The sequence below is a fragment of the Puma concolor genome, chromosome E2, assembly GCF_028749965.1.
Source record: "Puma concolor isolate L17-30 chromosome E2, mPumCon1.1.hap2, whole genome shotgun sequence".
In the NCBI taxonomy this organism is placed as follows: Eukaryota; Metazoa; Chordata; class Mammalia; order Carnivora; family Felidae; genus Puma; species Puma concolor.
Genome location: NC_141681.1, coordinates 1,193,801 through 1,220,064, shown reverse-complemented (window position 1 = coordinate 1,220,064; position 26,264 = coordinate 1,193,801). Strand labels below are relative to the sequence as shown.

Genomic DNA, 26,264 nt, shown 5'->3' with positions numbered 1-26,264 from the left:
AAGTCGGACGCTCAACAGACTGGGCCCCCCAGGTGCCCTGACGAACACCATCTTCCTAACCAGCTTACTTCAACCACATCTGAAGATACCTCTTCATTAAACTGACTCACCTGATACAAAGTGCTTAGCTAACGAGCAAGCTCTATCAAAATCTTGATAACGAGGACCCAGAACCCTACGTCAAAGCCATTACCCTTTTTCCTCAACACAATGGACGTAAGCTGACCTCACTGGACGCTAGAGCCTCAGAGAAGTTACAGGCAGAACACAGCCGGGGCGTGTTTTCTTCCTTTCTTCAAGTTTTCAGAGCACTGCTGATTGCACACCTTTGGGTATGATTTAATTGTGCTTCATGAAAAAGGGCTCACCGTAAAATACTTTCAGAATTATTAACACGACTGACACGTTTTTAAATGTTAAACGTTCGACCTCACATTTGTTTCTGGGTATTCTTCTATATCCAGCTTATTACGGCTTCAAAAGAAAAACAAAAGAAATGTTTTTAATGGTTTAACGTGCGGAGTGCTTAATAAATTGGTCCTGAGGCTTACTTTTTCAGAAACAGTTCCCAACTAGTCTCCACCAGGACACAAAGGACAAGTGCTCGGCCAGTCTGGACCCGGACTGTGGGGAGCAGCACGCACACCCTCGGGGCTGGCAGGCCCAGGTACAGAAACTCCCCCATGACTCGAGGGCCGTGCTAGGACTGCCAGGGTGCACGCGGGAACCATCACCCTGACAGACGGTCCGACTGCAACAATGACAGAAGGAAAGACGACAAGTAGAGGATAAGTAAAGGCAAATCGTTGGGGTCTACCGTTCTTTTGAAATCTCTCAAATCTATACAAAAATAAGAGATCCCATTCCTCACGTCAGCAGCAGTATGTAGACCCCAGCCCTACACCAGTAACCAACCTGATGTCCCCCGTCCCTCCAGAGAACATTCTCCCCTCACCCCCCAAGTCAACACACAGGGTCCCAAAGAGACAGCGCTCGGGCCTCACAGCGTCCCCCACAAGCCACCTGGAGGTCCTTCTCACGACAGCCTGGCACCCTTCCTATACTCAACAGTCACAGCAGCAGCGGGAGGCTCCTTCCTGGGACTGTGTCCTGTGCTCAGACCTGATGGCTGGCGGAGAGCAGTCCTCCGGCGCATTCCTGGCACGACCACCAGCAACCAGCAGCTTCTTCCTAGGAATTTTTCGTTAGGACTTCTCATAAACAAGTCTCCATGCTTAATGAAAACCCTTATTCCCATAACTCTCACATCAAAGAACCACACCTCAACAAAAAGAAACCTTGATCATTCCCAAGTTTTCCACAACGAGGTGGTATGGAAAACTAAACGTGCCTGAACTGAGCCACCCTCCAGCGACCCACGGGCCCTCACATGAAATGACCCACGCCAGGTAAACATCCCACCTCTGCTAACTCTACGGACAATGTGCCACCCTGCTCCCACAGTCCCTATGAGTTTTGGGTGTCAGGAAACTGACCTGGGAGAGGGTAGTGTCACCAGAAGAACATTAATTACCAGGCAGGTTTGCCTCCTCTATGAAACAGATGTGACTTGATACAAAAAAGATCTCATTACTCAGAAACGACTTTTCATAAAACTGAAGACTATTTAAAGCAGCCTGAAAAACTACTTCCCTAGACTAACCAGCACGTGACACTCACTCTTGTATCAATTCAGTTTACAGACTATGTGTAAGTGCTAACCTTTCACATCTTTCCAAGCAAAGTCACCCTACAGACGCACACTCCAACAACAGTGACTGGGCAGAGAGGAGCAGCAGTCAGAGCCGGTGAGCCATGTGGACTTCAGAGCACTCCCGGCTGCCACAAAAATCCCGTGGCCTCGTCCTGTTCAAGAGGTTTTTAAATGGCACTCCTAGCACTAAGTGAACACCAGCGAGATCTTGCCATGATCTCTGATTTTTTCCAGTTTTACTGACAAATAATGGACACACGTCCCTGTGTAAGTTTGAGGGGAACAGCAGGCCAGCCTCATCTATCGTTCCTGTGTAACGATTTACACACCAGGTTCAGCTAACATCATCTTCCCACACAGACACAACAGAAAGGAAAATGAGAAAAAAACCGTTTTCTCCTTGTGTTGAGAACTCTTAGGACTTACTCTTAACGACCAACCGTCCCGTGTGTCACACAGCACCGGGAGCTCGGCACACCCCCAGTGCTTACTCATCTGATAACTAGAAGTTTGTACCTTTTCACCACCACCTCCAAGTTCCCCCTCCCCCCACCAAGTCTGATCTCCTTTTCCGAGTTCGGCTTTTGTTTTGTTTTGTTTGGATTCCATACAGTATTTATCTTTCTCTGCCTGACTTATTTCACTGAGCACAATGCCTTCAAGGCCCATCGTGTTGCCACACACGGAGGATTTCCTCACTTTTTAATGACTGAATAGTATTTCATCGGACCACAACTTTTTTATCCATCGCCTGTCAGTGGGACATTTAGGTTGTTTTCTCAGCTACCGTAAATTACGCTGCAATGACCGTAGGGTGCGGATACCTTCTCAAGAGAGTATCTGCATTTCCTGTGGATATATTCCTAGAATGGGTTGCTGGATCATAGGGTAGTTCTATTTTTACCTTTTGAGGATCCTCCATACTGTTTTCCATAATGGCCGCACCACTTTGCATTCCCACCAGCAGCGCTCAAGGGCTCCCTTTCCCCCACATCCACGCCAGTATGTGTTATCTTTTGTGCTTTTTACCATGGCCGTTTCAACAGCTGTGAGGTGACAGCTCGTTATGGTTTTGATTTGCATCTGCCTGATGCCTAGTGATGCTGGGCATCTTTTCATGTATCCGCCGGCCTTTTGTAGATCTCCTTTGGAGAAATGTCCACTCAGCTTCTTTGCCCATTTCTTAATTGCATTATTCGGGTTTTTGTTTTTTGGGGGGGTTTTGCTATTCAGTTATATGAGTTTTTTATATATTTTGCATATTAACCCCGTATCAGATATATGGTTTACAAATATCTTCTCCCTTTTCGTAAGCAGTCCTTCCATTTTTTTTTTTTTAATTTTCTTTTTTTGAACGTTTCTTTATTTTTGAGACAGAGAGAGACACAGCATGAACGGGGGAGGGGCAGAGAGAGAGGGAGACACAGAATCGGAAACAGGCTCCAGGCTCTGAGCCATCAGCCCAGAGCCCGACGCGGGGCTCGAACTCACGGACAGTGAGATCGTGACCTGGCTGAAGTCGGACGCTTAACCGACTGCGCCACCCAGGCGCCCCAGCAGTCCTTCCATTTTGTTGATGGTTCCCTTTGCTATCATGAACCTCTTTGTTAAGGAAAGCTCCATAAGTCAAGAGGAGAAAACCCAAGTGATAACATGATGTTAACAATAGAACATTAGTATAAACTCACTAACATCTGGAACAAACTTGACTTTTATGTTTTACAATCCAAAGAGTAATTTTTACTGCTTAATTAAATCACAACATTTGAGAAACAGGCCCGTATGGGAATAAAAACTTAAAACCACTGCCTCAGTTATACAACGCTCTGCCCACCTGAAATCACAGCCCTCCAAAGTATTCCCGGACAAACAAACAATAACAACCCAACCTAGTTAGGGTGAGGAAAGGCCACGACTGCTGAGGGCCTTTGCAGGAGTCCTCCAACCCACCCCCCTCCCTGCTGTGACTGGCAGCCGTCATCACTGGAGTCAGGGGCACCCGTAATTTACAAAATCCAGACTGCGTTGTTCTGCAGCTCCTACATGCAGTCTGGAAATCAAGAAAGGATGACTGGCAGGGCACCTGGGTGGCTCAGCGGGTTAAGTGTCCACCTCTTGGTTTCGGCTCAGATCATGAGCCCTCGGTTCTCGAGTTCAAGCCCCACGTGGGGCTCTGTGCTGACAGTGCAGAGCCTATTTGGGATTCTCATTCTCTCTCTCTCTCTCTCTCCGCCCTCCCATGCACACGCGTGCTCTCTCAAAATAAACAAATAAACTTAAAAAATAATTTTATTTTTTTATTTTTTTACCAAGAAAGGAGAAGTGGCAAGAAAGGCAGAGACCTACAGAACTAACCATGGAACCAGAGGCTGGATTAGCTCTGTGACAGTATTAACAACTATAAAAATTTTTCTCCCTCGAAGAAACAGCAGCTGTCAACCAGTGGAAGGAAAAATGTGTAATGTTATAGAGGGGCTGGTAACAAGGAGATTTAGCCGAAGTGTGGACAGTGTAAGTAAAAGTAAACAGAAAGGGGGCGCCTGGGTGGCTCAGTCGGTTAAGCGGCCGACTTCGGCTCCGGTCACGATCTCGCGGTCCACGGGTTCGAGCCCCACGTCGGGTTCTGTGCTGACCGCTCAGAGCCTGGAGCCTGTTTCGGATTCTGTGTCTCCCTCTCTCTCTGCCCCTCCCCCGTTCATGCTCTGTCTCTCTCTGTCCCAAAAATAAAATAAACGTTAAAAAAAAAAAAATTTAAAAAAAAAATTTTTTTTTTTAAATAAAAAAAAAAAGTATAAACAGAAAGAAGTTAGCACACCACCATCCGTGGCGGAGGCAACTCCCTTTAAGAGCACCCTGTCCTGGGCACCTGCAATGGTCAGGCTGTCCGAAACACGTATTTGCGCTCTACCCTGATTTCTGCAATGCGATGAAACTACATTCAACTTAGAGTCCAGCCAACAGAGACACCACACAACAGAAAGCTGCCTACGCCAGACGCCCAGAGTCTCACTACTGCCCAACCACAGACAGACACAAGGACAAAGCCCCTCTGCCCCAGCACATGGTAACAGTGCTGTGACGGAGCAGGAAGAAGCCTACATTCCACCGACTTAAAGCAAATCAGGAACACTCTCACGCTAGTTAATATGCTTGGCGCACGTTCCAAGTGTTACATGTTCGTGACATGGAGTACACTTCCTGACTGGGATCAACCCTCTTCTCAAGCCACAAGCCTGTTTCCTAAGTCATTAACTTTTAAGGTTGATCTTTCACGCAAACACTGATCAGGTATCTATTGATACACGCACTGACATATTTAAAATGTAAAACAAACACAAGTCATAAGTCTAACGAAGTTCGGGAGGGTCTGGCTGGCCCTGTCAGTAGAGTCAGAGTGTACCCTGATCTCAGGGTTGGGAGTTCAAGCCCATGCTGGGTGTAGAGATTACTTTGGGCAAAATAACAAGACAGCAAATCCTTCTGCATTGCCTGCACTAGCAAGTTATTTCTCCAGCCCCCCAAATCTCCAGCCCTCCTATATGAACCCAAAACTACTATCCTTGGCCTGCAGCTCACACGGTCTCAACCAGACTGCCCCTGTCTTGGACACGAGGTCTGGACTCCTGGCCTCCGCCCGTCAGACTGCACCATGACAGCAGGGGCGTCTCCACCCCCTGGGCCCCGGCCCCCCTCCTGTCTCTCTCCCATGGCCTCCCACGCTCCGTCTCTGCCACACCTCCTCACCTGCCATCACCTCTCGCCAGACTGCCCCTCACCTGTCTGCCCCATTCCAACCACCGAGTCAACTCCCCTCCCATTTTCCATTGCGTATAAATACGTGTTAGTCAGCACCACTTGGCCTGGACGACTCGCTCACGCAGCGCACCTGAACCCCCTCCCCGTTTCAAGGTCCTCTAGATGCTTTAGGAAGGTCTTAGCCCACGCTGCCCTCCTCCCATGACAGGGCCGCCTCCCCCCGCCCCCCCGTCTGGGGCGCTCCCCGAGCTCTGCCAGGCCTTCGGCCAGGCTCTGTCACAAGCCCCCCACTCCTCACTTTTCTGGGATGGGCCTTGCTGCCACTCACTTGAATTCAAGTTATGCTCCTACGACAAATTTTACACCCCCCATCATCCATTTCCAACTAGCTGTTTTACATCTTTACCTGGAAAACGTGCACCTACTTTCCACAGCAGTGTTGCTGGTGTGAGCTTTCCTAAACCTGACGATTTGCCCAGAAATGGAGGGCGGTGGTCAAAGTACGAACTGGAAGACACAAGGCTGACCCTGCATTCGCCTGCCTCCAAGAGCGGCAGCCAACTCCCTGTTTCTCCTCCCCTCCTCGAGTTCAGGCCCAGGAGCGCTGCAAAGCCTCCTCCCGGTGCCGCTCTGACCTCCATCTGGCCGTCCACCACCTTCACCCTGGGACGCACCACGGGCAGTGCCCCGCCCCCTCCTCGGCAGACCCGATCTTACACAATTAGAGCCCAGTCCGTTTTCCCAGCTTCATCTGCCGCTGTTTGTTTCCAAGGGCTGCGTGTTCAAACAGGTCTAGCTGGCAAGTCCCACATTACAGCCTATCTCCCAGTCCTTCCCACAGTCTTTGACAGCCTCACCCTGCGTTCTGCACCCCGATATCTCACCGATGCTTTTCAGTTTTTTTTAACGTTTATTTATTTGCGAGAGACAGAGCGCAAGCAGGGGAGAGGCAGAGAGACAGGGAGACAGAGAATCCGAAGCAGGCTCCAGGCTCTGAGCCGTCAGCACAGAGCCCGATGTGGGGCTCCAACGCACACACAGAGAGACCATGACCTGAGCCAAAGCTGGAAGTTTAACAGATTGAGCCCCCCCAGGTACCCCTTTCACCGATTCTTAAATAACACTTCCTCCGTGACATCTCCCAGACTTCAGAGCCAGAAATGCTTTCTCTCCTCTCAACTCCTATCTCATGTCACAGCACCCCCCCCCCAACCTCTCTTCCTTCCCAACCTCAGGGTGGGGCCGTGTCTCAGTCCCTCTGTGCACCCACAACACAGCCTGGCCCAAGGAGCAGTGAGTAAGAGTGACTAAACCAATATAACGTGGGAAAAGCAAAGTGTGTCTAGTCTGACGAGTCCCCTCCATAAGACAAGTAACTCATTCCAGTTGCAAAAAAAATTTAAGACTGCTCTCCTATTATAAGGCAGCCTGCATTTAGAAAAGCAGTCAGAGAAACCCAGAAGTCAGTGGTACAGAGCTTTGTAACTGTGCCAAATGGGTGAATGGTTACAAAGACATAAAAACAAACCCTGTACTCTTCAAAATCGCCAAGGTCATGGGCACCTCGGCGGCTCAGTCGGTTGAGGATCCTTGGTAGGGGCTCAGGTCATGATCTCACGGTTTGTGAGACTGAGCCCCACATCAGACTCCACACTGACAGCATGCAGCCTGCTTGGGATTCTCTCTCCCTCTCTCTCTGCCCCTCCTCCACTCATTCTCATTCTCTCCCTCTCTCTGTCTCTCTCAAATAAACAAACTTTAAAACCTGTCAAGGTCATAAAAAACAAGACCCGAGAAACTACTACAGACAGAAGAGACTAAAGAAACATTAACTAAATGTAATGTGGGATCCTGAAACACTAAAAGGACCTCAGTGGAAAAATGGGTGAAATCTGAATGAAGTCTGGGGTTCAATTAATAGTAATATACCAATGTTGATCTCATAGCTTTCACAACCTTAGCAGTGTTATGGGAAATGTTACCATTCAAGAACCTGGTCTAGTACTACTGTGTGTCCTACTTCTGTAGATCTAAAATTATTCCAAAATAAAAGTTTATTTTAAAAAACAAGAAAAAGCCAGACCTCATCCAGGACAAGTATTTCTACCACATTCACTAACTCCCCATCAATGCCAGACTACACTGGCTGACTGATGGCTGAGTCTTCCCAGAGCCAAGATGGTTCTGGTGAACTGAGGCAAAGCACCAGAGCCAGCTCTATGACCTGATCCAACCTCACGTTATGACCGCATCCACGGAACCCTAGCATAGCCAGCAAAACACTGCTCCCAAAGAGTCCCTATTCTAATCCCTGGAACTTGTGGGTATTTGAGGTCACAAGGCAAAGCGGAATTACGTTTGCAGATGGAATTAAGGTCTAATCAGCAGACAGAGTGCATATGCTAGATTATCCAGGTGGGCCCAATATAATCGCAAGGGTCCTCAAAAGTGGAAGAGTGAGACAGAACAGAGTAGAAAGGAGATGTGACGTTGGAAAGTCAGAGAGATGCAGAACTGCAGGCTTCCAAGATGGAGAAGAGGGGGGCACCCGGGGGCTCAGACTGTTGAGCGTCCGACTATGGCTCAGGTCACGATCTCACAGCTCTCAAGTTCAAGCCCTGCATCGGGCTCACTGCTCCCCATGCAGTGCACGCTTAGAATCCTCTGTCCCCCTCCTCTCTCTGCCCCTTTCCGACTGGCACTCTCTCAAAAATAAATAAGACTTTTTTTGGGGCGCCTGGGTGGCGCAGTCGGTTAAGCGTCCGACTTCAGCCAGGTCACGATCTCGCGGTCCGTGAGTTCGAGCCCCGCGTCAGGCTCTGGGCTGATGGCTCAGAGCCTGGAGCCTGTTTCCGATTCTGTGTCTCCCTCTCTCTCTGCCCCTCCCCCATTCATGCTCTGTCTCTCTCTGTCCCAAAAATAAATAAATGTTGAAAAAAAAATTTAAAAAAATAAATAAATAAATAAATAAATAAATAAGACTTTTTTTTTAATTTTATAAAAGCCCTTAAAAAAAAAAAAGGAAAAAAGGTGGAGAAAGGAGCCACAGGCCCAGGAATGTGAAGAGCCACTAAGAGACGAAGAGGCAAGGAAACAGTGTCCCCCGGAGCCCTCAGCAGGAACTGGCCCTGCCAACACCTGGATTTTCCCCCTTGAGATTCGCGTCAGGCTCCTAGTCTACAGGACTGTACAATAACACATCTATGTGGTTTTAAACCTCCAAGTCTGTGCTAATTTGTTACAGCAGCTATAGAAAAGTAAGTGACACGACTGAAATACAAAAACACAAGCACTCCTCCCAAGTGGGAGTGCACGTGTTTCCCTCACTCCCCCCCCCCACGTCCTGTGGCACCATCTAACGTAACTCACCCTTCCTCATCGTCTGTTCCTCAGCCCCCTTGGGCCAACACATTTGGGGGCTTCAAAGAAAACTATCAAGGAAAGGAAAGGAGGAGACTATAGGTTAGATTCCAGGACAAAGATGTTCTTCCCAACTTGCTAACCCCTCACTGCGCCTTTAGCCTTCAAATAGCCTTTTGCAGAAAATGAGAGTTATTGCTTCAACACAGTCCTCTTTAAAACGTCACTCATCTGGGGGCGCCTGGCTGGCGCAGTGGGTGGAGCACGCAGCTCTCAACCTCAGGCTCGTGAGCTCTAGCTCCACGTTGGGTGTGGAGCCTGCTTTAAAAAATTAAGATAAACGAAAATAAATAAAACGTCCATCATCTGATGAGAACCCACTTTTAGAAGAATTAGATCTAATCACTTCTCTGAAAAGAAATAAAGCTCCCATGTAAATTTCACTAAGGCTGCATCTGCAGAAGATTAAACCATGAGCAAAAGCACAGATCACTTTTCCAAGCTTCATACATAAAGACAAAGGACACAATTCAAAGATTACCTCTTAAGTGTTAAGGAAAAATTTTCCTACAAGAAAATACTTTGAGTTTTAGCATATTTAATCTAGTAATCTCGAAACTAAAATACTTCAAATTTCAGGTGGACTGTTCTCGACGTAATCCAAACACATCAGGAGCAAATCATCTACGTCTGGAAAGGAAAAGAGTCACAAAGTCTAAACACGCCTTGAAACCGGAGCCCCAGGAAGGGCTGGGGCATTCAACTAAGGACCCTGTCAGTTTCAGACCCCAAACCCTGGGCTTTCTTTTCTATCATCCACAAGGTCAGAGTTTTTCTTTTTAAGTGTTCTGCATATCCTTGAAGTAGCCAGGCATTTTTGTAATTAAAAAAAAAAAAAAAAATTCCTTCAAGAGTGCTGCTTTGGGGTTTTTTGTTGTTGTTGTTCTTTATTTTTACTTCCTGTTTTACAGGATGTAAAACCACACTTTAGAAACACGGTGCGTGCTAGCAAGGCTTTATCTCTCAAGAGTAATAAGGTTCTTCACTGCTTCCCTCACCTTCTGTATTTTAGACACATTTATACGGTACACCTGCAATGATTTCAAGTTTATACCATCACACAGAATTAAGTGAAAACCTTATTTTGCTAGATATGAATGCAGTGGAACACAAAGCAATCATAACTTAAGCCAAAACCTTACGCAAACTTCTCATTATTTAGAAAGTCATTATTCCAGGACATTAGCATCCTGGCTCTGGAGCCTGCCATTACAAGGAGTGCGGCACTTTCTATTAATGCCCTGAGCAAAGAACACTATTTGCTACATTTTAGATGAAAACTAACCTCTGATATCACATTTATTAAGCACTCACAAGATAAAATTTCAATTTCACCATTCTAAAAGGGCACATTGTACAGTTAAACAATTGGAGGGGAGGGGGATTTTATGAAATTTTATTTAACCTTGACAAAAATTGTGATCTAGGTGATCAAAAATGTTTTACGTTGAGAAAAGGCCAACACTTTTATACAGTGAACTGGTGCGCACTGGTTTCTTTACAAGTGGAAAACGACTGCCTGCAGATTTTGAGGCTAATAAATAATTCACTGCACAGATGCCAAGGGCAGAGCTGGCAACTCGGGTCCTGCCCTCAGCCAGCCGGGAAGGACACTGGAACTCCCACAACGGCCTCAGCCTAGGCGCGGGGGTGGCCGGCAGCCTCCACCCGGCAACAGAACTGTCAGTCCTTCCAGCCCTTGGAAACCTCAGCTGTACTAATGGGACAGACCTCTTTTATTTTCACAATGCAAACCCATTCAACTCTTCAGTCACAGATCAGCTTCAAAACTGTGGGATTTCTTAAGTTTTAGAATGGTGTCCCTAAATGCTTTCAACCACAACCAATTCCCCTCACCCCTTACTTACCTAAAAAGTTAAAACCACACAAATTAAGCAAACTCTTATCCAAACCAAAAATTCAAGTCTCTGTCACCCAAATTATAGCCATAATTAGTCTCTTCAAAAATCAATCTTTTTGCCAATTACGTAACAGGTTCATTTTTTTTTTTTTTATCAGAAAACATAAGTGGTAAAAAAAAAAAATAACATACAGTCCCATTTTGGTGTATTTCCCTCCAAAGAGATTACTTTTTTGGTCATCAAAATGCTAAAACTGGGGTAGGAAGGACATTAAGGTGCCAACTCCATTCTGGAGAATTTATATTTAAACAGAAGCTTTAGCCTCAAAGCTCAGGAGCATTTATTACAACAGCTTAGGAGTCAAAAAAAAAAAAAAAAAAGGTAAGATAAAATGCTAAAACTTTCCAGGTACTCCACTGCCATACTAAACCACTGCTTACGTTACAAGGGGCCAGAAGGTGCTCAAAGTTCTAAACTAAACACAGCAGGAAACTACACTCAGCAGGCTTTCACCTTTGCCCCGAAAGCAGCAATCTCACTAAAACCGCTTCCAGGAGGCATTTTCCTTCCCACAAAGACAACCTTTCCGTTAATTATTGTCCTTAGGTGTTGTTCTGTGCCGATCTTAAATGTCAGATCCCATACCTTTGTCTAAATTGTAAAGAAAATTTGTAATGAAAACAAATGGAAAAATGGCTGAAATCACATAGCATCATTCCTAGTCAAATAAATGAAAGTTCCTCATCCCAAGTTTCTCCTTTCAAAGTCATTCAAATACTGTATTTCCATATAGAGTCTTTAAACAATTCAACAAGTCTTTCTTGAGCTACTTCTAGAACAAGTGTCATGCCCTAGGAGCAATCACGGAGACCAACCCTATTGTCACTAAGCATGCAGTCCTTCTTTTCACAGGGCAGATGTAATCCAACCACTGCGTATTCCATCAGTTCTGCTAAGTCCTTTTGTATTTATCTATTAACGTCTTGGAGAGAGGCAGTAAAGCAGGGAAGAAGGGGGGAGGCGGGGGGAGGGGTGGGAGAGGGAGAGAGAGAACCTTAAACAGGCTCCACGCTTAGCGCAGAGCACAGCGCAGGGCTCGATCCCACAACCCTGGGATCATGACCTGGGCTGAAATCAAGAGCTGGAAGCTCAACCAACTAAGCCGCCCAGGCCCCCAACTGTGTTTATGTGGCTCTAACAAGGTGGGGTGGCATATTCCTTGGGAGTGAATATTTGACTAAGACCCAGAGGCTGGAGGGAGTCATCCTGTAGCTCTGGACGAGCAAAGATTTGCAAGGGAGACAACAATGTGCACTCAGCAGGGCCCTGTTCCAGACGGAGGACCAGCATGTGTCGAGGCCATGAGAGAATACGGCACGTGTCCCAATCCAGGAAATGGAAGCCAATGTAGCCAAAGCATCTGGAGTTAAGAGGGAGAGTGATGGGGGATCACATGGGGGGCTTCGGGGGAAGAGGTCACGCAATTAGGGTTAGATGGTTAATAACCACTTGGGACCTTACGATAAAAATAACATGTGTAGTTCTACTGTACCATAAAACACTATTTACAGACAGTTTTGAGTGTGGAGGGAGAGAAACAGAGTTAAGCACAGAAGAATAACAAAAACCAACAAGGAAACACATAGCTTGGTCTGACTTGGCTTAAAAGATACCACGAGTAACACCCATCAAACAGAAAAAAGAGCCACCTCGGAATAGAAACATCTTGATCAGAATTAACAACCCAGTTGTTAAAGTGGATCATTTCCTAAGCCTTTTAGGCTTTCTATGCTGATTATCTCTAACTGCCTGAGTTCCAGGAGCTGAGGACTGACCCCTTCTTTCCTACAGCTGTAAAATAAAACTGGAAAAGTTGAATTGCACAAAAAAACCCATTTGAAATACAACTAAGAGAACACATACTGGGGCACCCGGGTGGCTCAGTCGGTTAAGCGTCCGACTTCGGCTCAGGTCACGATCTCACGGTTCATGGGTTCAAGCCCCTCGTCAGGCTCTGTGCCGCCAGCTCGGAGCCTGGAGCCCGCTTGGGATCCTGTGTTCTCCCTCTCTCTCTGCCCCTCCCCCGCTCATGCTCAATCTCTCCCTCAAAAGTAAACAAACAAAAAAATTAAGAAAACGCATAGTAAAAAATGTCAAGACAATGACTTTTAGTTATTGGGGTTCGTTTAATTTCTTCAGGAGGCTCTTGTCAAACAGGCCATGCAAAACGCGCCCACCCAGAGCATGGACCGACCCGACGGCAGTAGGTGACACAGTGCGCAGTCAGCATTCTGCCCTTTAACGAGCAGATATCCTATTAGAGAAAGCTCACCCACCATGCTTACCATGTGAGGGATGAAGGGCCTTACACGGGGCAGTGGACGGATCAAAACGCTTATTTTGGCAACAAATGCAGATTATGCTCTGAACCAGCATTTACTGACACTCTCTAATTATGTTATTTCATTGATAATGGGCTCGTTGCCCGTATGCAAAATAACTGTGCTACACTGGATCAAACATAACCTTACTGTATCAAATGTACTTAAAAACCCAAGGCACACACAGCTTCTAGAAAAATACTCTCAAATACAAACAGCAGAGCTCAGCTCTGTCCGTGGAAAGTTCTGCTTGTCACCGTATCAACACTGTAATTACAGAGAACATGACAGCCTCCAGTCGCAAGCAGCCCATCTGGTTTAGAGAGATGAACGGCGGTGCCATGTGATTAGCCTGGCTGGTCTGCAGCGGGTCTAGAACATCTGACAGACCCCAGCGAGGAAGACAGCTGACACAAAGTTAGAACTGCAAATGAGGAACTTGAGACTATGTGACACCTTTCAAAACAAACTTCTGGTAAATTCTATGTATATTTTGCCACAACTTAAAACAATATTGAGGAAAAAAACCTCTGAAAGTTTCAAAGTTGGATCAAGTTTAGCAATATCTTGAGGGAGCTTTTTAACTAAGTCAGGAGGCACGCACAAAGGACACAGAAAAATGTCAAAGCTACTTGGTCTTTGTCTCCTCCCAGCCCATTCAGGAGGGCCAGCCTATCGACCGACCGGGATCCAGCTCGGAGCACCAACTACACAGAGGACAGCAGCTGAATGGAGGGCGGGGGAGGCAACTCCGAGATAAGGATCCGATTCAAGGGTCACAATCAAAGTTGAGCAAGATGTTTTTCCTTTTTTCTTTTTTTAACTGCAGTTTCAAAGGAATATCAGAAGACTTGTGCAATCAGTCTCCAAAGACACAACACAGAGCAGGTCTTCCGGGACAACATTTGGGATGAGAAATCAAGGTCCCCAAATGAACGGAACACACGTCTGGGGGTCTCTGATTTGCAACTATTCAAGCTATGCCATTGACCGGGTTTGCAGGAACCAAAATAGCAACTGTTTCAACTGCACTGTTTCCACCAGCAATATCCTGTTACACAGCTTTGCTGAGCGCCGCTCCTCACTCCGCCACAGGCACCAAAATATTCTAAGGTTTGCAACTCAACAACTGTGCGCACTTTCACTCCTTAGCTTAAAAGGAATGTTGAGCATACTGCTGAAATCACTTCAAAAACTGCCACCTTACAAGAAAGCCTGAAATTCGATTTTTCCACCGGGAAATCTGCAAAACCATCCTGTTCTTGCAAAGGGATAGAAAACTTCCTATAACCTGTAGAAACCAGGAAACCTAGGCATGCCGCATCTCAACTGCCGGAGAGAAAATGGTTTTCAAAGCACAGGGCCAGCTTAGGCCAGCTTAATCTTTCAAAGCCTCTTCCAAAAACCCTTGGACGCCGAGATAGAGGCTAGCTTTCCAAAAGGACAGCAGAAGCAGTAAAACCTTGATGAGGCACCAGGAAAAGAGCAGACCTCAAGAAAAACGAAGAGTTCTTCGCCCCCATCCACAAAAGGCAAAGATACAAAATTTAACAGCACAATCCCTCTTTGAGAGAAGACTGAATCCATGTGGCATGGCCAGCCACACACACACACACACACACACACACACACACACACTCGCTCGCTCACTCACACACACACACACTCACTCACTCGCAGCTACCGCCCTGCCAGGGGATGATGAAATGAGGAACGGAAATTAACATTTCAGGCAACGTCTCACATTGTTCCTTGAGGCCAAGGACTGCTGTTGCAGCCGCCACCGCCACCGCTTCCCTCCCACCCGCCCCCCAGTCCCGCCTACCCTCCCCCCAGACGACACCCCCGCGCCGCTGCCCCGCATTCCTGCCCCTCCGCGGGCCTACGCGCGCCTCCTGCACCCCCGGCGCCCCCACTCTCCCTTCACGACTCCCGTCCGCCCGCCCCCTCCGGCTCGGAGCCCGAGAACCGCCTGCTCCCATTTCAAAACAGTGATAATAATAGGGACGCTGGGAATAACAACTACAACCGACGCTGCGAACGCACCCCTCCCTCGGGTCAGAGGTCGGCGCACCCGCTCCCCAGGTGCCCGGGGCCCCCGTCTGCCCCTCACGGCCGCCCCGAGCCCTCCCAAGTCCCCCAGGCGCACTCTCAACCCCTCACGGCTGCCCAGTCCCCCCCCCAGCCCCCCGCCCCCCGCCAGGCCCACCTGGAGCCCCCGTCGGCCCCGCACGGCTGCCCAGAGCCCCCGCAGGCCCCTCACGGCTGTCTGGGCCCCCAGGCCCACCCAGAGCCGCCGTCAGTTCCTTCACGGCTGCCCCTAGCCCCGCAGGCCCACCCAGAACCCCACCCGGAGCCCCTCACGGCGGCCCCGGGGCCTCCAGGCCCACCCGGAGCCCCTCACGGCTGCCCGGGCCTCCCAGGCCCACCCGCAGCCCAGCGTCGGCCCTCCGCGGCTGCCCGGGCGCCCCCCCCCCCCGCTTCCGGCCCCCCAGGGGCCCCCCATCAGCCCCTCACGGCTGCTCGGGCCCCCCGGAGCCCCAAGTCGGCCCCTCGGGCCCCCCGGCGCCTGCCGCGCTGCTCCGCCAAGAGAGGAGGCCTGCAGGCCTCGAGGCGGCCCCACGCCCGGGCGCCCGCCCCGACCCCCGGCCCGGCCCGCGGCGGCTCTCACCGGCTCCCGGCTGCACGGCTCCGCGGGGCTCAGCGGCGGCGCGCGGGCGAGGCCATGCAGCCCCAGCCCGTCCCCCGGCCCGAGCGGGAAGGCGGCGGCGGCGGGCTCCGAGCGCCGGCGAAGCGGCGAGGCCGGCGGGAGGCGAGCCCGCCCCTCGGGCGCGGCCAGGCTCGGGCGGCGCCGCGGCGGCGCGGGCGCTCACTGAGGGGACGTCGGGCCGCGCGCTCGGCGGCGGCGCCTCCCCGCCTGGGGCCCTCGCTCCATCGCGCTCCGGCTCGGCGGCCTCTGGCTCCCGGACCCGGCGGCGGCTGCGGCGGGCGCCGGCCGCATGAGACGCCGCCGCCCATTGGCCCGCCGTATCCGCCTCCGCCATTGGCCCGCTGCGGCCGGGCACAGGACTGCGCACGTCACGGCGTCGGGGAGGAAGTGCGCCGGCGGGGGTGAAGGGGCGGCAGCGAGAGGGAGAGCTTCGGTGACAGGCCTGGGGCGGGACCAGAGGACGTTCCGGGACGGATTGGTCAAAGTCGTGCGTCCGGGCGCACGGCACGTTGGGAAGCGAGCAGCTGGATTGGCTGCTTGCCTCGCAGAGGGGGCGGGCCTTTTGTTCCCGGGCGCGACGATTGGTCTTTCCAAATGCCGGAAGCGACGAGGGGAACGGTCGAAAGCCGGGATCCAGCGTCCACGGAGCGGGGAGATGAGGAATCGGCGGCGCTGGGCCTCAGCCCGGCAGCCTCGGCCCCTGGTCCGAGTCCCCCCGCCCGCGCGGCTTGAGGAGACCAGGCGGCGCGCGCTGGTCCGGGCGGACCGCGGCCGTCGCGCCCCTGCCCTGTGGTTAAGTGGAGGCGCGCGCGGTACTCCGCGTGCGGCGGGTGCGGGCAGCGCGGGAAGCAAGGACCGCGCCCGCCTCGCAGGGCCACCGGGAGGACTGCGCGAGGAGTGTGCGCGGCCCTTGGCCGGGGCTCGGCACGTAGGAAACTGGAAGCGGTGGTCCCTCCGCAGCGGCTGCCTTCCACGCTCCGATTTCCCCGCTCCCAGCCAGTAACTTCCCTGGGTGAGCGGGGCGCCGTGGGCTGTCGAGCACCCTCGGGATGATGACCCAGGGTCCCGGTGGACACCTCATTGTAAGGATTCCCTGGGAACACTGATAAAATTGGGACTCCGGACCCCACGCCCACTTGCGTAAATCTAGATGGAGGGAAGGAGGAATTAGGATTTTCTATGTTGGTCTCTGATAATACTCCTTGGAAAATTTTCAAAATCACTGACCTTAGCCAATCCAATACTCTCTAGAGGGAATTTGCCTTGGAAATAGTCTGACAAGGTAAAAGCAAAGAATTTTAACAGAAACAGAACTTGTAAGTAAAAACTACAGTAGAGAAAAGAAATGCAGAGTAAAGTGAAAGAAGCCATTTAGTGCATTTATTCAGAGAGGTTTATTGCCATGGGCCAAACACTGTATCAAGCCCTGGAAAGTCGACGGGAACAGAGCAGGTGGAGTCTCTACCAGCTGGGATTTAGCGTCAGGCGGGGAAAACGTGTTTATCAAACAGCCACACAATATGCACTTTGAGAAAGACGTACAAGGAGTTATGAAAGAATATTGAGTGAAAACCAGGTCTAGTCTGGGGGAGTGGCTTGCAAAAGATTTCCATAAGGTGTTACACTCGAACTGCTGCTGTCAGAAGTCTGAGGAAGAGGTGAGTAGATGGGAGAATATTCTAGGTCTGCTGTCCAATAGGATAGCTTCTAGCCACATAGGACTGTTAAGTACTGGAGATGTGAGTCCAAACTGACATGTACTGTGAATATAAAATACACACCAGATTTCAGACTTAGCATGAAGAAGAAAAGAATGTAAAATATCTCAAAAAAATGTTTTTATTACACATGGAAGTGATAGTACTTTGGATAATGGCATTAAATAAAATATAGCTTTGAAACTAATTTTATCCTTTTTTTTTCCCCTAATCATTGTTACCAGGAAATTTTGTTTTTATTACTAAGAAATGTTACTTTGTATAAGCAGGCTCCACACCCAACATGGGCCTCGAACTCTCCACCCGGAGATCAAGAGTTGGATACTCTACCAACTGAGCCAGCCAGGCACCCCAGCTGCTAGGAAATTTTTTTTTTTTTTCTTCAACGTTTATTTATTTTTTGGGGGACAGAGAGAGACAGAGCATGAACGGGGGAGGGGCAGAGAGAGAGGGAGACACAGAATCGGAAACAGGCTCCAGGCTCTGAGCCATCAGCCCAGAGCCCGATGCGGGGCTCGAACCCACGGACCGCGAGATCATGACCTGTCTGAAGTCGGACGCCTAACCGACTGCGCCACCCAGGCGCCCCCCAACTGCTAGGAAATTTTAAATGCCATCCTGGCTGCATTCAGTTTCGTGGGCAAAGGAGCAAGCTAACTGGTGCCCTTAAGTTGGAGAGGGTTGCGGTGGCCCAAGGGGCCATATTCACGTATTTAAGGCTTTTAAGTGCCCGCTGTGTTTTCAGCACTGTTGTAAGACCTCCGTGAAATACAGGGCAATGGGGGCAGAGGAGGCATGCTGTTTAATATAAGTTAGTAGGTGAAGAACTCAGATAAGATCATCTTTGAGGAGGACCCCGGGGGTGAAGCAAGGCGTGATTTGGAGAAAATCACCCCAGATGGGGCAGGAAGGAGCCCCACAAGCACAGAGTAAAGCCCAGGCAAACAAGATGAGGAAGATATCTGAGCACGGGTCCCACTCGGAGTTGGGAAATCACCCTAAGCCACTGCAGGGTCGCAGGACCACGAGCCGTGGCCTGACCTACTGTTGAAGGATCACTCGAGACGACGAGAGCACAGAGAAGGTGGGGCGAGGCAGCAGTGCCATTGTGCCCGCGAGTCTGGGATGTGTTTTGAAGACAGAGTTGGCAGGACTTGTGGGTTGTAAGAGAGAAGGGTCTGGGCTGAAGTCAGCACCGGATGGCAGGGCTCCAGGGGGGATAGAGCTTTGGGCTGAAAAACTGGGAGTTTACTTTTATACAGTTAAGTGCAAGATGCTTGGGTCTCCATGTGGGTGATGGGTTGGGGGGGGGCAACCACAGAAAGCAGAGAGGTAGCTAGGCACAGGTGAGGCCTTGCAGGCACACAAATGATTTTTTTTTTTTTTAAGTTTATTTTTGAGAGAGAGAGGGAGACACAGGAACAGAAGCAGGCTCCAGGTCCCAGCTGTCAGCGCAGGGCCCGATTTGGGGCTCAAACTCACAAACCCAGAGATCGTGACCTGAGCCAAAGTCGGATGCTTAACTGACTGAGCCCCCCAGGTGCCCTGGCACACGAATGATTTTTTTAGCCTGCAAGCAGCACCTGCAAGTGAAGGGCTTTAATCAGGAAGCACAGGGACAGAGTCCTGTTCTAAAACCCCGCTTTTGAAACAGTGTGAAAGTTGAGACCATGATGAGAGGCCAGGTGGGAAGCTGTTGCAATAGTTCCAGAGAAAAGAGAAACAGGAAGGGGGGTGGCGAAGCGGTGAGGGCGGCAGAGTCGGAGAGCAGGGGCCAGGTGGAGATAGCATGGCTGAGGCTGGGGGGCTTGACGGGGCTACCAAAGAGCCAGCATTGCCACACCTTCCATTTTTTCCATGGAAACCAGAAACCAAATTTTTATAGGACAGTTCAGTAAAAACAATTTGCCAAACATGTGGGCCAAACAAAACAAATTAGATCTACAAATTCCTCCTCTGGATCCCCACAGGCTAGTTCTCCGCAGGGTAGTATCCTCCCCACAGGCTTTCCTGGCAAGCCTGTTTGCTTTAATGCAGTTACCTGGACCCACCGGGAGATTCAGGTTCAAGAAACCAAGATCCTGCCCAAAGCATTTATGTTGCAGTATGTCTCTGTTCCCCAGGAGCCAAAAGAAGAAATTATTGATTAAACATAAGCCAAATGTGGCTTTGGAAAAATCCAGTGCCCTGGTGATGCTTGACGCCCTCCCAGAGAAGAAATGATGTGACCTTTTACTCCCAAGCCAAGCTGCTGGAAGTGACTCTCCACCCTCCGCAGGACACCACCTGCCCCCCCCCCCCCATGTGGACCCGGAGAGTGATGGTGCACGGGTGAGGCTCTTCTCACCCTTGCAAAACTGCCGGAGGCTGCTGCTGAAAGGGAGGTGGCCCAGCCACCTTGTTTTCTGTCTGCTTCTTCTTCTACACAAGTGGCAGAAGTGGCCAGAGCAGGCCCACATTCTGACCCCTTCCCTTCTCCCTGTTACCCCAAGGCCAAGCCAGCCCCGCCTCAGCCCTGTGGTCAACCCCAGCTCTCCAGCATTCTTCACATTAGAATTTGGAACCACAACGAATTATCACATGCTTTGCTTCCACCGTAGCTCGTGACGCACGGCCCTCCCAAACCTCAGAGGAAGTACTAACTGCTGTGTGCGGCAAGAGTCAGATGTTCCTGGGACCCCTGGCCCTAGGACCACCGAGGCCACCCCGTCATTTTTAAAACTTTGGACCCAGGATCTTTTCTGTAGCCTACCGGTTTTTATGTCATTTTAAAATCGATATGAAGTATTCTTCTCTTCAATTTCTCACAAATCCAACTAGAAAGGTTGAGAGTAAAAATAAGTCTTCCTAAGACTTCTTTTCCTAGTGAGGGTGTCATAATATTGCATAATGTGTTTTATGTAATGAACGTCAGCTTGCAGAAAGCACGGAGCTTACTCAGCTGGGAGATGAATTGTGTACTCATTCAACAAATGCGTGGGTGCCTGCCGTGTGCTGGACAGCATTACAGCAGAGGCAGAACACAAATCTCTCAAACACTTTCATGGCCCAGACGGGGATTGAAAGACGGTCTTGTGGCTCTGCAGCTGGCATAGAACATTCCAGAAGCTTGGGTGGGTGGCCATGGTCAGGAAGTGATGTGACACCCATCTGCAGCCCCTCTCTGGGGTTTGTGAAGGAGCCATGGAGGCTTTGTCCTATGCAATCCCTGGAAACCAGCCCCTGCGGTACAGCTGAGCCCTACTGGTAAGGTGGTTGGGACGCCAGCCCTGGGGGGACCACAGTGCTCAGTGTCCGGAATGGTCCATTCACATCCTTTCGCTAATGCTGAATTCAGGGATGATTTAATAACAAATTCCCCAAACTGTCCCTGGGTACTTCAAGATATCTTTAGCTGAAGAGGAACTCACAAAAGATAATCTTGAATCTAATCTGAGTCCCCTTTTTATTTTTTTAGTAATCTCTACACCCAACGTGGAGCTCGAACTCATGACCCTGAGATCAAGAATTACATGCTCTTCTGACTGAGCCAGCCAGGCACCCTCAAGTTCCCTTTTTAAGCGCATAAAATTCACGTATCTTTGATAAATAACAACCCTAATGACATTGGAATTGCCATGATTGAGACCAGGGGTTCACCAACTGTGGTTCAGGGACCCCTGGAGGCCGCCCAAGACCTTTCTGGGGGTCAGCAAAAGTCTGGCAGTTTGGAGGGCATGGCTGCAGGCTGTCAGCAAAGGCAGCTATTCTCAAGAAGGCAATCCAGAGCCCTGGGGTCTGGAATATTGAGTTGAATGTCTCCAGACCGGAAGGTGTACCAGTTAACAAGGGAAGGAGGGAGAGAGGAGTGGTCCCACTGAGTCTGGGGAGAGGGTGAAAGGCTGTGTGCCAAGATAGAGAAGCACCAGGCCTCAGCAGTTTGGAGCTAGCAGATGGCCGCTGGAGCTGTCCTGCAGGTCACGTATGTAGCAGCCTGCTGGCGAGAAGCAGAAACCTTTGGAGATGAGCTTGCTGGAGGGGACGTCCAGGCCCAGGCGGCAGAAGCCCGGAGGATGTCAGTCACTCAGCACTTTCGTGGGGCAGGCAGCCTGGGAATGCTCACCCCTCCCTGCTTCACCAGCCTGCTCAGAGACGGAGACTGCGCTTTATGGGTACACGTATCTTTCAAAACAATTATACGGCACTGGGGACAGCAGAGATGCTCAGTATTAAAGGAATTAGTCGATGTTGTCCCTGAAACCCAGCTTTACTTTGCAACTTGAAAAAGTATTCAGAAGATAAAAGGACAGAAATGCTACCAGAAAAGAAAGGAAAGAAATGCTACAGGGCTGCTGCTGTGTTTCAGTGTTGAATACTGTGTCCCCTTCCAGTGACCCTGTGGGTGGCACCCACACTGTCCAGCAAGGCTGGCTTCTTGGCACCTGCTAACCGCAGAGCTCCCAGGCAAATGTTGAGTCCCTCCCTTCTGCCTGGAGACAGATTACGCCCATAGTCTATGGGCTCTGGGTCACTTTGTTTATTCTGCTCAAGAAACTGTAACCTTGGGGCACCTGGGGGGCTTGGTTAAGCATCCGGCTCTTGGCTTTGGCTCAGGTCATGATCTCAGAGGTTGTGGGTTAGAGCCCCACATTGTGCTCTGTGCTGACAGCATAGAGCCTGCTTGGGATTCTCTCTCTTCCTCTCTCTCTTTGCCCCTACCCTGCTCACTCACTCTCTCTCAAAATAGATAAATAAACTTAAAAAGGATATTTAAAAAATAATAATAATAGTAAAAATAATAGAGTCCCTTTCTCTGTGAAGTCGGCCCTGGCCACCCCATCTCACACTTTGTCTCTGCAATCACTTACAATCTCACAGACCGTGTGCTTTGCTGACATGGCTGACTTTTGTCTCTCACTAGAACAGAAGCTCAGTGAGGACAAGCATCTGTCCACTGCTGTGTCCCTAGCGCCTAGGTCGTGGCCACAGAGTAAGTACCTGTTAAGGAAAATTTCATTTTATCCCACAAAAATCTATTTTTTTCTCCAGGTTCTTTCATTTTCTGCGACTGCTTTGAGGGCCTCTCACCAATCCCCCAAAAGTCACCACCTGCCCCTTTCACCCTCCCTCCCCTTCCCCATCTTTCCTTTAGAACCAGTAACAGCTCTGGGGGGGGGGGGGGGGCTCTTTCCCCTACCCCTCTGTATCTCTCCTCCTTTCTTTTGGCCTGGTTTTGTCCCTTCTCTTTTTGTTCTGCTCTACAGAACACGCGGGAATGAGCCAGCAGTCTCTGAGAACCGGGCGTTAGAAGGTCTCAGTGAACAAAGGCAAGGTTTTCCTTAGCGGGAGGCACACAAGGGAGGGACGTCTGGGAACACTGGCCTGTCGCTGTGTCTCTCCCTGTTACACTGCGGCTGTCCGAGTTCAGTGTGCCTCACGGCAACTTCTACGGAAGTAGGTCCACCGTTGATTTGCTGAAAAGCCATGATGGCCATAGACCTCTAGGATCTAGCAAGCTGGTGAACACTCGGTGCCTTAATGGAAGGGCACAGAGACCTAGGACCGTCCTTGTTCAGGGGAAGAGCATGCTCTGTCCAACCCCGCGAAAAAGAGTCACCCGGCTGCCCGCTGCTGACTGTGGGTCAGGGAGCGGAGACACGGCGGACCTGGTCACTGGCTACATCCTAGACCAGCAAGCGGAGGACCCTGTTGGCTACAGGACACATTCAACTGCAAGCGGTCTGGGGGACCGTGTACAAAAAGTGAATGCCTTCTTCCTTCAAATGTCTTCTCATTCCCCGAAACAAGTGACCCCTGGGGCCAGGGAGATAGCAAGCTAGTGACTGCCAGGAATAGCTATAAACCAGACATCCAGACGTGGTCCCTCTCTGCTGGTAGCTGAACCCAGATGAGACTTCTGAGCCCACACTGGGGGGTTATGGAGGGAGGGACCCCGGGCCTCTGGCCAGTGACGACTCCCCAGTAGCTAGTGAACCTGGACAGGCAAACCCCAACTTGGACCAACAACACCCCAAAAACCCAACATAAACTTGCATCTAAAGAAACGGGGCGGCTCGTGATGAGGAGACGAGGCGGGGGGTCCCACCCGCAGTGACTGGATCTGGGGGCGCAAACCAGGTTGCCCCACGCCTCACCTGCAGCCTTTGCTCCTTTACACGTGGGCCTCCTTCTCTCCAACCACGGTTGGCTTTCTCCACAGAGTGGGAAAGGGGGGAGCGGCCTGCTCGGTCCATCCTCTCCATGACCCCAAAGGCAGTCCCTTCATCTTCAAACAGGAGCTCTAAGGAAGGACGCCATTGGCTGACTTTGCATTCCTGAACCAATCATCGTGCGGATTATTGCAGCCCTAGGAAGGGCTGGGGTAGCGTGACCAGGGGATCAGGATCGGAGGGGTGGATGTTGCTGAACAGACGTGAACAACAGACACCTTCTGTAATCATCACTGTGGTCAGCGGGCTCTCAGGAGACCCTCGATGACGCCCACCCCCTGGAATTCACACCCTGGGGCCGTCCCTGCCACACGCTCCACGCAGTGAAGAGCTCAGGTCTCCTGCCAACAGCCAGGTGAGGGCACCCCCTAGAGAGCCACCCTCCAGAACCAGGAAAGCTTCACCTGGACCGCACCCTTGGGTAAGAGCCAAAACTACTTTCTCAACCACACCCGGACGCCCAATCCTCAGAAAACCGTGTGACACAATGAACATTGTTCTAACTTGCCAAGTGTCAGGCTGATTTGTTCCATAGCAACGGACGGCCGATCGAAGCAACACAGCAAGCTAAGTTAACAGACTCAGTAAGTGCTGTCCAGAGCTATGAGGGGTAGCAGTCCTCAGAGAGGGCGTGTACCCTGCCCTTTCCAGGTGTCCCCCGAGACACTGGTCCAGAATCTCACACCCAGCAGTCTAGTGAAACACGGAGCATACGTGGCTCTTTAGTCACACGCAAATTTCTATACAGGTTGTTTGCGAGTAGAAATGGACTTTTTATCCCTTTAAGAACAAAATCTGTGATTACAAAATCTCATACATATGGTGACTAAAACCCAGCTAACAAGCGATATGAGAAGAAATCACTTCCTAAGAAAGATCTTTAGTTCAGAAACAAAACCTCCCAAAATTCAAAGAAATGAACGAGTTTATTCAAATGCTCCACAAGGAAGTATATCTTGTAGAAGACGTCCTAATATTGGCCAAATACCTCGTGGTAGAACAGGTCACTCAGAGCTCTGTGACTCAGCCTTGGCAGCAGGAGCTCAGCAGAGTGACTCTGGGAGCAGTGCTTGCACCGTGCAACCGTCCCAGGGCCTCAGAGGCCAGGGCAAGTGTGGAAGCACCTGTTCTAAGAAAAGAGAAACAGCTTACTTTACTTGCTGCCAAGCTGCCCAATTTAGGAAGAAGCAAATAATTGCTCTGATAGGAGAAAGGAAGCCTAGATATTAAAACCAAAAGATCAATTTGTCTTGACTGCTAACATGTCATTCCTGTTTTACAGACAAGGAGGACAGATGGGGAGCAGCTTGCCTGAAGCAGGAACTTGAGAGCCCAGGACCCCCACCAGCCAAGGAACAGCTGCAGGGGTGGGAGCAGCAGAGGTCCTCTCTGCTCCCTCCTTCCACACCCCCCACCAAGGGTCGCCTGGCTCACAAACACACCTGGTGTCGGAGTGGCAATGCAGGAATCTAGGACATGGGACTGCAACCGGTTCACCGTGAGGTTGCCTCCGCCAGTTAAGGGAGGCCGCGTCCTGATGGACACTGAGCGCACAGAGCCGAGGAAGGACAGTTGAGTAAACAGAGGTTAAGAGGGGGGGCACCTGGGAGCTCAGTCGGTTGAGCATCCGAGTCTCAGGTCATGGTCTCGTGGTTTGTGGGTTTGAGCCCCACGAGCCTGCTTGAGATTTTGTCTCCCTTTCTCAGCCCCTCCCCTGCTTGCTTTCTCAAAAATAAATGAATAAACATTTTGAATAAATGAATCGATAATCTGTTCTTCCAGAATCTCATTTGCTATGACATCCCAGGAATAACTCCCAGATACGAATGACTTCCGGCTTCATGAGCTGTTTTCACGTACTTTTATTGTATTTTATCTTTATGACGAGACTGTGGGAAACCCAAGGCTGCTATTAGCCTCACTCTGTAGATAATTATTATCCCCATTTTAATGATGAGAAAATTGAGGCTCTAAGAACGTAGTAACTTGCTCAACGTCATAGGATGGGGACAGAGGCCAGCGTTGTTTCCACAGAGGTTGGCCCCTTGCCTCTACCCAGTATTGCCTCCCACTGACTTGTCAGTCAACAGAGACCACAACAACAATTTCTCTTCAAGCAGTATTAGCGGGATCCTAGCTTACACTCTTCCTAAACACATTCCTAAACACATACACATCCTAAACACATGTTAGAGGCTTTGGGTGATGAGGGAACAGGGATGGGAGGGGGGCTTGGTCGCTTCCTGTCAGGGCACATTGCACAGCTTTGATAGGGTGCAAGAAACCACTCTCTCGGAAGTTCGGTTCCGGTCACAGGACTGGTCTGGGCAGAGTGAGGGCAGGACGCAGTGAGCCGGAAGGCAGAAAGTGGGTGGGACAATTTAACCAGCAAAGAAAAAAACAGTGGAGGGAAGGCTGGGGAGGAAGGATTGACAGTGAAGGACCAGGGTAGGAGGACATAAAAAACAAAAGGAAAGGCAATTAGTTCAGTTGT

The 26,264-nt window shown here is 50.2% G+C and overlaps 1 protein-coding gene and 2 long non-coding RNA genes across 21 annotated transcripts in view; 1 reads left to right on the top strand and 2 right to left on the bottom strand.

Moving 5' to 3' along the window:
- The window catches only part of ANKRD11 (ankyrin repeat domain 11), a 181,286-nt gene extending 165,153 nt beyond the window's left edge, over positions 1-16,133 (bottom strand). For 10 of the 18 annotated variants that reach the window (XM_086688608.1, XM_086688610.1, XM_086688607.1 and 7 more), the window contains exon 1: positions 15,805-16,133. The gene's annotated coding sequence lies outside the window, so the exon portion shown is untranslated. The remainder of the gene's footprint in view (positions 1-15,804) is intronic. The other 8 variants (XM_086688614.1, XM_086688617.1, XM_086688624.1 and 5 more) reach the window with 2 other exon arrangements.
- Positions 16,134-16,219: 86 nt separating this feature from the next.
- On the top strand, positions 16,220-25,539 carry LOC147573281 (uncharacterized). Of its 2 annotated transcripts, XR_015244571.1 has the most exons (5): positions 16,220-16,925; positions 21,019-21,712; positions 22,462-22,530; positions 22,805-24,191; positions 25,053-25,539. It is a non-coding gene; the product is annotated as an uncharacterized LOC147573281 (long non-coding RNA). The 2 variants fall into 2 exon arrangements; XR_015244570.1 differs by lacking the exon at positions 21,019-21,712.
- Positions 17,197-25,284, bottom strand: LOC147573282 (uncharacterized). Its single transcript, XR_015244572.1, has 3 exons — positions 25,213-25,284; positions 19,909-24,899; positions 17,197-17,603 (listed from the first exon to the last, which is right to left on the bottom strand). It is a non-coding gene; the product is annotated as an uncharacterized LOC147573282 (long non-coding RNA).
- Positions 25,540-26,264: the final 725 nt, after the last annotated feature.